The sequence below is a fragment of the Hoplias malabaricus genome, chromosome 13 (genome assembly GCF_029633855.1).
Source record: "Hoplias malabaricus isolate fHopMal1 chromosome 13, fHopMal1.hap1, whole genome shotgun sequence".
In the NCBI taxonomy this organism is placed as follows: domain Eukaryota; kingdom Metazoa; phylum Chordata; class Actinopteri; order Characiformes; family Erythrinidae; genus Hoplias; species Hoplias malabaricus.
This window is the reverse complement of record NC_089812.1, coordinates 32,305,027-32,314,604: the sequence shown is the minus strand read 5'-3', so window position 1 is coordinate 32,314,604 and position 9,578 is coordinate 32,305,027. Positions and strand designations below refer to the sequence as shown.

Genomic DNA, 9,578 nt, shown 5'->3' with positions numbered 1-9,578 from the left:
AGTACAGTAATATCAACAGGATCCTACTCTACACAATTGGGCATTGTGCTGCATTTGCTGTTATTTAATTAATGTTTGAATAGATGGGACTAGATGTTAGTGTGTGTATGAATTTAATGAGAATAAACACTACTATACTTATGCTATGTAATGATCTTGATTTGTTTATATAAATTTGAGTAACATGAGTTTACACAAATAAAATGGGTAAATTCTGTTGAAATATTGTTAGTATTGTTTAAACGACACATAATGTCTTTGATGTGAAATAATGGCATCCCCTTTGTGAATCAGTTCCTAAACTGAGTGAGAAATAGCTCCCTTGTAAAGCATTAACTAAAGGTGAGTATGTATGTGAATGACTCAGTCTTTGGAATGAGTTAATGGATACAAACCAGTTCAGTTCCATCTGGTGCTTCAATTAATTAAATAAATAAATAAATAATTCAAATGAAGATCAGAAATGTGGTGAGGTTCTAGGGTGAAATGTGTTGTCCTGTTTGTGTGTTTGTTGATGCACACTTATGGAAATTAGCTATAATGTCGTGGTGGTCATTTGATGAGGATAATCTACTTTTAATGTGATACACTGCTATACGTTCATGATTATAACATTTAGAAAATGAATGCCTGTCTAGAACGATGGATGACTAAAAGATCTTACATTTTTTTCAGGGTTCATGGTTTGTTGGGTATGATATGCTCTTCTAACTGTATATATCTCATCAGAAGAATGGTTGATCATTTATATTAGTAATTATAAAATATGAATTGATCATTTGTGAACTTTATTAAAGCAGTGAATCGTTACATGTTTTGTGTTCTCTGCTTCATCTTGTGCTGATCAACCCCTTTTAATTGTGATAGATCAATGTAAAGCACAAATTCACAGTTTTTTTTTATTATTATTATCACAGATGCTGTGATTGGTGCAGCATTTTGGATGACACAGCTTCCTCCTACAATAAAGACAAGGTTTCTATTCTCTGCTCCAAGAAGAACTCATTTCACACCACTAATAATAAAAATATTTCTGGCAAGAATCCTAAATTTACACTGCCCTCCATCAATTAAACCTGATTACATTTATATGTCACTCCAGATAACAATGTGTATGTTGTAAATAAGCACAAAGATGATGTTGTGCTCTTGCACTGCCTCATATCTAAAATCCTGGACACTCCATTGTAGTAATCTGAAACACTGAGATAATTCAGGATATTGCTTTACTCCTGTTCCATTGGTGGGTAACCAGCCTTAATTTTGCTGGTTCAGATTATTTAGGTAGGAACCATTCTAAATTCTGGAGGCTGCTAACTGTATGACATGAAACACAGATGGAAAGTGCTACAGAACTAAACAACTTAAGTTACCAATTAGTTTCTGTGGTGATTCATACTGTGAATAAAAATTTACAGAAAATTTAACTTCAGCCACATTGAAACAATGGGCATTTTTTGTCCTCAAACACACCATTCCACCCTAAAAGATGTTGCGCTTCTGAGTGCAAACAAACGAAGGAGAACTTCATTTCCCCACAATTGTGGACATTGCTTTTAAACTGCTAATTGCAATTTTCCTAACCAATCATGCAACTGTGAATTAAACTACAATTATTTCCTACAAATGAAAGTACAAGACTGTATTAATAACAATGAAGATCAAGCTTTAAATTTGAACACTGACTGTAAAATGCCAGGGTTTAATTTAACTGTGGTCAGATACACAGCGCCAGTTTCTGATTGGTCTAACTATTCAAATGTCATCACTTAAGCATTATTAAGACCTATAAAATGTAAACTGTAATTAATATTGCAGCTTTCTTGATTTGAAAAACAAAAAACACTTTCTCAATTTTCAATTTCAATTTAAATGCAATTCGTATTTCAGCTCTGTTCCACGGCACATTATAGTTAAGTGTGATCCATTGGGTGTGGTGTAGTTGAACACCCCTTCCTGCCTCCTCCTGACTCTTATAGCACCCCCCTGCTTTCTCTCCTTTATCTGCTCCTCTAGCTGCTCACCTCCTCACTCAGCACAGAGAGTCATCACACACTGACAAGATGCTGCCAGCACTCTGCACTCTCTTCACTGCTCTCTCATGTAAGATTTCACAACACTGGAGCTCCTCAGCATTTACCTCCATCTAATGTGAGCATCAACTAATGTAACATGGATGCTGCTTTTATTGCAGGTGTCAGTGGTGTGACTATGGTGACCCAGAACCCCCCTGTTCTCACAGCCACTAAAGGAGAGAAGACCACTCTGCACTGTAATCTGGGGTCTGTTAATAATGATGCTCGTTGGTATAAACAGGTTCCAGGAGGGGTTCCGCAGTTTGTGTTAAAGAATTATCACAGCTGGAGCTCTCCTTCATATGGATCTGGCTTCTCGTCTCCTAAATTCACATCAACACACTCGTCTCAGTCTGATTACACTTTGATTATTGATACAGTGGAGGTAGGAGACTCTGCAGTGTATTACTGTCACACATATTACAGCTCTGCTCAAGAGAACGTACCACAGTGATTCACACCATGACAAAAACCTCCTCACTGCTCACATTCACTTCTGCTTTCACACAGCTGTGGAAGTATAATGTCCTTAAGAGGAACATATAATATTGACTTGGGTATTTAGTGTTTTATTATATTTAAAGAGTGTTTTAATAGATGGCAGTACAAAAAAATAAATAAACTAAAATCAAGCTGGTCAATTATACCTTCAGCTAACAGGCTAGCAGGTCCTTCTATTAATATTTTGTGTTAGGTTTTTCTGCAATGCAGAAAACATCTTACTCTAATCACTTGTAAGGTTCAAATTCAGTGCCAAATTAATTTTGCCACAATTTTACCTAAAAAAAACAGTGGAATAAATAAATGTCATGTAATAATAAAGAGTTCTACTGTATCATCATTACAATTTACAAATCACTGTAACATTCATTCATTCATTCATTCATTATCTGTAACCGCTTATCCAATTCAGGGTTGCGGTGGGTCCAGAGCCTACCTGGAATCATTGGGCGCAAGGCGGGGTCACTGTAACATGATTAATATTATATGTCACTGTACATGCTGTACATAAACACTGTTGTTTGAATCCTACCCCTCAACACTAAGGTTGACGTGGCTGTTTATGGTCCTTCACAGTGGTCACCAGGTAGGCACCGCCCCTCAACAGTGTTTCACTAAATTAAGTCCACATTCACTTCTGCTTTAACACAGCTGTAGAAACACAGTATCATGCACAGGACCCTATATTACTCAAGGGGAAGAGGAAAGGTTAACATTTAACAGATACCAAAATTTATTTGAAAATTATTTCAGTATTAAAAGGCAGACAAAATGAAGAAATTATGGAAGAGAAAAGATATATATAAGAAATGAGAAAAGAAAGAGAAAAGGGCAACAAAACAATTCAATCTCGAAGGTACAAAAAGCTACATGAAATTAAATATCAAATGTGGAGAAGACAATTAAACTCCCATTAAATCTGCAGATGCAGACTCTCTCCACCTGCTCCCAATGGATTATAGAACTATAGTAAAAATCTCATTTAAATCCCACTGATCAAAACATGAGGATTTTTGTTATAATAAAATATACAATGTAAATTCATCTATGTCTTTAAAGCAAATCAAAACCTAATAATTACTCAGTGAAAACCACTGTGTATCATCTCTCAGTACGGCTACTTAAGCAGTGTCTTACATCTTGTTCATCCTCGATCAGCATGAAGGGCTACACTCTGGATGCTCCATCAGCTTTAAGATAAGTCCAAACAATTTCTTACATCATGTGTTTTTTCTTGAAACAATCAGTTTGCAAAAGTCAGAGGCGCAGCTGTGGCCTAATAAAGAAGCGGACTTTGGACTGGAAGGTCTTGGATGTGATCTCCACGACTGGTAAAAAGAATTGGAGGTGGTTGAGTGAAAGAAGAATTTCTCTCAATCCATCACTTTCTCTGTTTTTCAAAGAAATCAGCTGAGGTTTATTTTTCACACCTCGGAACTGAATTTGAATAAAACAAAACATGCTTTTCTTGTCATTGTGCAGCAGTTTAACCAAACTGTGCTTCCTCATTTAACCTCTCAGTGGCAGTGAACACACACACACACTGGTGCACTAGGGCAGTGATTACACACACACACACACACACAGAGGGAAGGGCAGCCATAACAGTGCCTGGGGAGAAGTTGGGGGTTAGGTGCTTTGTTCAAGGATACATCAGCCATGGATGTTGAGGGAAGAGACAGTGCTGTTTCTCCATACCTCCGGCCCCTTTGCAGGGAATCAAACCAGCAACCTAATCTGGGGTCTTCTGTCTCTTGTTTTTAATTAGTTTTAGTTTATTTGCATGTTTTCATATCACAAAAATATGAGACCTCATTGCTTTGATGCAGTTTGTTTTATAAAACATCATTCTTTCCCTGCCCCTTTCTCTCATAGACAGACTGTGGGAATTAATGTTAATGTGAATGTGAGAGGAGAGGGGGTAGGTGGCAGTGAAGGATCAGAGTGAAGTGCACTGACCTGGAGATTTCCACAAGTGAGGACTAAAATTTGATCTCACTGTACATCATGATGAAGTCTATTAAAAGAACAAAGACCACACAAACACAACAAAAGTAATGTCTTTTTGTAAGATTAAGAAATATATATTTTTAAGAAAAACACTACATTGAAAAGATGAATATTTAATTCCAGGGACAGGTCACATCCCTTCAGTATGCACCTCTCACGTCTAAATCCCAGTAAAATACCTGAAGTAGTCATAGAAAAGAATGTTTTGTGTTGTGTGACCTCAGTTGATTAGTCAGGGTTCATACACAAATTAAAGTGAATATAAGACAACTCTAGATATTTTTGTAAAGTGTGGCGAGATGTATTTTCTGCTGCAGTTTATTCAACTTTATTTAAACTCAGAATGTAAATTTAAAGTGAGTGATTGTTTGGCTGAGATCACTTTAGTCCAGTAATGTTTATTACTAATTAATCATTTTCAAGGTTGTAGTGAATGTTACTCCATTGTACCTTCATTATATCAGGCTCAATCCAGAGGCTTTTTTCATTACCACAACATTTCAGCATCTACATCAGATTTATAATGAGAAATATTCTACGTTCAAGGAATAAGACAGTGTTTCTATATGGATGGATTAATAGTGTTTATGTATTTTGATATGTATTATGTATTTCCATGTCAGGAATTATTTTGACAAAACTTTATGCAAATAAATAATTATTACCTTCTACAGCACAAGAATGTAAATGATACACGTGGTGTGTTAGTGTTGTCTACAGCCCCCACCTTCTCCCCCCTCCTGACTCTCTTATAGCACACCCCTGTTCCCTCTCCTTTATCTGCTCCTCCAGCTGCTCATCTCTTCACTCAGCACAGAGAGTATATCACACACTGACAAGATGCTGCCAGCACTCTGCACTCTCTTCACTGCTCTCTCATGTAAGATTTCACAACACTGGAGCTCCTCAGCATTTACCTCCATCTAATGTGAGCATCAACTAATGTAACATGGATGCTGCTTTTATTGCAGGTGTCAGTGGTGTGACTATGGTGACCCAGAAGCCCCCTGTTCTCACAGCCACTAAAGGAGAGAAGACCACTCTGCACTGTAATCTGGGGACTGTTACTGGCAGTGGTCCTCATTGGTATAAACAGATTCCAGGAGGAGCTCCACAGTTTGTGTTAAGGAATCATAACAGCTATAGCTCTCCTTCATATGGATCTGGCTTCTCGTCTCCTAAATTCACATCAACATACTCATCTCAGTCTGATTACACTTTGATTATTGATACAGTGAAGGTAGGAGACTCTGCAGTGTATTACTGTCACACATATTACAGCTCTGTTAATGAGCATGTATGACAGTGATTTACACCACAACAAAAATCTTGTCACTCTTCACATTCACTTCTGCTTTCACACAGCTGTAGAAACATAAACTCCTATTAAATAATCATTTTGAATCAGAGACCAAAATGGAGAAGTGATATGCTTTGTAAAATTGATACATATAAGAAAACGGATTGAGATCTTGTTACAAAAACACAATGTGACACTCTTCTGAAGATCACATAAGCTTTGTTTATTAGGCAGCCTTTTTCAGTTTAAATGTATACCCACACTTATAAAACCCACAAACAAGAAGATTTTCACTCACAATCATGAAATCTATAAATTCATCCTGTCTAGTCTTAATCACCTATATGTTGAACTAAATACTCATTTTCAATTTTTCAGTAACACAACCCATTGCTAGAAGTGGGACTTTTTGAAACACGTTTAAGATTCTTAAAAAATTATGATTTACTCCACACAGTTATATGTCATATATATATAAGAATAGAACAGTAATACACCACATCACAACCTAAAACCCATAGGACACAACTGTAAACACATTCATTATCTGTAACCGCTTATCCAATTCAGGGTCACGGTGGGTCCAGAGCCTACCTGGAATCATTGGGCGCAAGGCAGGAATACACCCTGGAGGGGGCGCCAGTCCTTCACAGGGCAACACAGACACACATTCACTCACACTCACTTTTAAGTCACCAATCCACCTACCAACATGTTTTTTTTTTTGGACTGTGAGAGGAAACCGGAGCACCCAGAGGAAACCCACGCGGACACGGGGAGAACACACCACACTCCTCACAGACAGTCACCCAGAGCGGGAATCGAACCCACAACCTGCAGGTCCCTGACTGCAACACTACCTGCTGCGCCACCGTGCTGCCCCATAATTTTATTAACTACTCTCACACTGTATTAAATCATGCATGTGGCTAATAAATACAGTCTCTGAAAACATTCCCCACTGCAGAAACAGTGCACTATAATTGTGTCAGTGAAGAAAGTCTCAGCTGATTGGCTGATTAGAGATTCAGGTCCCTCCCTCAGTTCCCTATGAAAGCTCCCTCCACTCTCTCCTCTCTTCATCCTCCACTCTGTTCATCCCTCTGCTGATCACACAGACAACATGCTGCCAACTCTCTGTGTTCTACTCCCTGCTCTGGCATGTAAGATCTCTCCTCCTGTTTTTCTCTCTACACTGGTGAGGTGTGTGTGTGACTAGGAGTGTGTGTGAAATGTGATTGTTGCTCATACACTTCAATGTTGCTTTATGTTTCAGGGGTCACTTCACAGAAAATTGTAACACAAACCCCTTCAGTGCAAACAGAGCCAGGCAGCACTGTCAGTCTGAACTGTAACGTCGCAAAGGATGAAGGCAACTCTGTCTACTGGTATAAACAGATTCCACAAGCAGCTCCTCAGTTTGTGTTGAAGTTTGATCTTTCTTACAATTCTCACTCTAAATATGGAGATAATTTTACAACTGTGCGCTTCGATTCTGAAGCCTCTACAAGCATGGACTACCAGCTAATAATCAGTAAAGTGGAGGTAGGAGACTCTGCAGTGTATTACTGTCAAATATGGGACTCTGGTCTAGCTGTATCACAGTGATAGAGAGCAGGACAAAAACCACCTCACTGTTCACACTCACTTCTCCATTTTACTGAGTACAGCAAATCCACAGCTACAGCAAAACAGTAGAGTGTGAGTCTCTTAGACCAAACATGGGCAGAAATCCCAGGAGAACAGAGCTGTGGAATTCCCAGAAACTGAAACGGGATGTGGAAGGACTCAGTGCTGATCACAGACAGTAGAAGAGAGAGCTGAAGTCTAGAGGAGGTTTCAGTTGCGCTACTTTCACTTCTGAAACTGAGGAGGTTCATGTACGGGTGATGATATGAAATGAAGCACTGTGGTATTCGGACAAGGAACAAAGCTGTTCGTCACCGGTAAGAAACTCTTCTCTTTATCTACACTTCACTTCTTTAATGTTTCAGACTCAGCTTTAATACAAACTGCTACTTTATAACACTGAATAAGGATTTTGTCTATTTTTATTGTGTGTTTAAAAGAAGGAGAGCATTAGAGTTGGAGGCAGACATGAACCAAAGGAAGATCAATGATCTATAATTTCAGAATCAAAACCTGACTGTGTTCCTCTGTTGTGAAATTTGATAGTGGATAAATATGAAAACAGTACTTGCTGATTGGAAAGTATGCTGTAAGTCAGCTATTGCTGAAGTTACATTGCTCTCATTGCTGTCTGATGCATGTTTTGATGCCACAGATAAGTTCTATTGATTTTTTTACTGGAAAATAAGCAATAGCTTTCAACACATGTCCTTTATTTTAAAGTATAATTACAAATTATCTGCTAAATGTAAAATATGTTTAATAAATATGCCATAAAACGAGGTCTGGGTAAACTTTTTGGAAGACTTTGTATTTTATTTTTTCCAAAATAAATTATATGTTAAAATATATTTTCTATATTAAATATGAAGCCTTAGCCATAACTGAGTTTGTCGTCTATTACTGAGTTTGAGAATAAAACAAAATAACATCACCTGACCACAGCTTTCCAAAAATCTCAGTAAAACTACTTTAAAGTTAAGCAAACTATGCATTAAGTCATTTAAAAATAATAATAAATAAAATGTTTATATGTAAAACAGTTTAATATTTACTACACACTCTATAAGACAAAGTATAAGTTCAATTAACTCATTTAAATCAAATGAAGTGTTAGAACAGGAGTGTTCCATTAGAACATGACAAAAATGTTTAATTCGCATTGTTTGTAGTGTATTAAATCATGTCTTTATCTGTTTCTCTGATCAGACGCTTCTGCCCCGGCTCCTGTTCTGACCCTCTTCCCTCCGTCCAGTGAAGAGCTGAAGTCTAACAAAGCCACTCTAGTGTGTGTGGTCAGTGATATGCCCACTGGGTTTGCTGATGTGAGCTGGCTGGTGGACAGTAAAGCGGTCAGCAGTGGAGTGACCACTGGCTCTGCAGAGCAGCAAACCAATAAGAAATTCAGACTGAGCAGCTTTTTGACCATTGAGAGGTCAGAGTGGGAGAAAGATAAAGACGTAACGTGTCAAGTGTCTTCTGCCTCAAAAACCGCCAGTAAAAAGTTGAAGAAGTCTGAATGTATCGTCTGAACCTGATCACATCTGATACATCTTCATTCTTTTATTCTTCACAGTAACAGAGCTTCATAGAAACAGTAGTTTAACGTGTAGTGACAGAACGCTGACGTCATTAACAAACACTGGATCATCTCCTGCTGACGTAGTCATTTATCTTTTCTGTTTTATAACATGTTTGTTTGCTGAAGTTTAATAAAATGCATTACTAAAGAAACTGTTGTTCATTTTTCATGGTGATGGAGAGTCCAGTATAATGTTCTAGATATTAATCAGAGACCTCAGCAGCTCAATGAAACACATGTAGAGAATAAGAGTGAGAATGACTAAAGGAGTGAAACATGTTTCTACAGGATTATAAAATGATAAGATAATAAACTGACTGTAGATTGAAGAGAGATATGGACATTCAGCTACACTGAGATGTTGTGAAACCTGTGGTCACTGATAATGTCACTGGAAATGAAAAATAATGATCTAAAGCAGATCAGAGTCAGTGGTCACTGTCCAGACAAGTGCAGTACAGAGAGTGAATTCAAATGTCAG

The 9,578-nt window shown here is 37.8% G+C and overlaps 1 pseudogene; it reads left to right on the top strand.

Moving 5' to 3' along the window:
• Positions 1-2,063: 2,063 nt before the first annotated feature.
• LOC136665294 (immunoglobulin lambda-1 light chain-like) lies at positions 2,064-9,196 on the top strand (annotated as a pseudogene).
• The last annotated feature ends 382 nt before the right edge of the window (positions 9,197-9,578 follow it).